This window comes from Miscanthus floridulus, chromosome 8, assembly GCF_019320115.1.
Source record: "Miscanthus floridulus cultivar M001 chromosome 8, ASM1932011v1, whole genome shotgun sequence".
Taxonomy (NCBI): Eukaryota; Viridiplantae; Streptophyta; class Magnoliopsida; order Poales; family Poaceae; genus Miscanthus; species Miscanthus floridulus.
In genome coordinates, this window is record NC_089587.1 from 137,085,173 (window position 1) to 137,086,296 (window position 1,124).

Sequence of the window (1,124 nt, forward strand, 5' to 3'; positions counted from 1 at the left end):
ATGGAAAGTCAAGAAATTCTCATCGAAACATCGAGAAATTGTGCATATAGAAAACTCTAAAGAAAGAAAAAAAGGAGACCCATGCCATGATTTTCAAATCTTTTCTACTTAAGTAGTCTAAAGTAGTCTAAGTTTCTCGATGAGGATAATTAATTCGGTCGTTGTGGTCGGACTCTATTATGGATTTCTGACCACATTCTCCATAGGTCCCTCTTAGATCTTCTTTCTCCAATCTTGGGTTAGGGAAGAAGGAGATATTCGCGACTACTGGCGGTTTCATTATGGGGCAGCTCATGATCTTCATATCGATCTATTATCCACCTCTGCATCTATTCTTTCTTAGCTAAACGGGTGGAAGATCCATCCAATTTGGTTATATCATGGACTCGAAAAACGGATCTGAATGTGACTGAAATGCACGATCTTCACAGGTATCACTTTTCACGATACCTAAACCTAAAAGGTGGAATAGCGATTTTCGAACCATTTCCTATAAGAGAATGGTTTCCTTTACTTTGAGAAATGGATTCTATATCAAACTATAGCTATTGCATTAAAGAAGAAAAGAAACTAATAGAAGTCGAAGACGCGGAATGGTAGTGAATAGAGAAAAAGATTCTTCTGATTTTCTTGTTCCTGAAAATATTCGATCTATCTCCTAGACGCCGTAGAGAATTGAGAATTTTCATGTCTTTCAATTCTCGTACTCGTAATTGGAAAGTTACGGAAGGAGATCCATCATTTTGCAATGAAAACAACATAAAAAACTCTGGACAATTTCGAAATCAGACCAAGCGTCTTAATACATATGCAAAAAAATTCATTATTGGCCCACCATTGATTACAAGATTTAGCTTTTATGAATCGCTATTGGTTTGATACGAATAATGGCAGTCGTTTCAGTATGTTAAGGATACAGATGTATCCACAATTCATTTAGAGTTACTTAATAGCCTATTTCTTATACTATATCTCTATCCCGTGAAATTCTCGAGCCCAAAGATGGATGCATATGCTGTGTTTCATTTTGCTAAATGATATCAATTAAATGGTATATCAATTCTATAAATTGGATATAGCAATAAATAAATCAGCAAAATTCTTTTATTTTAGATAGAAGAAAT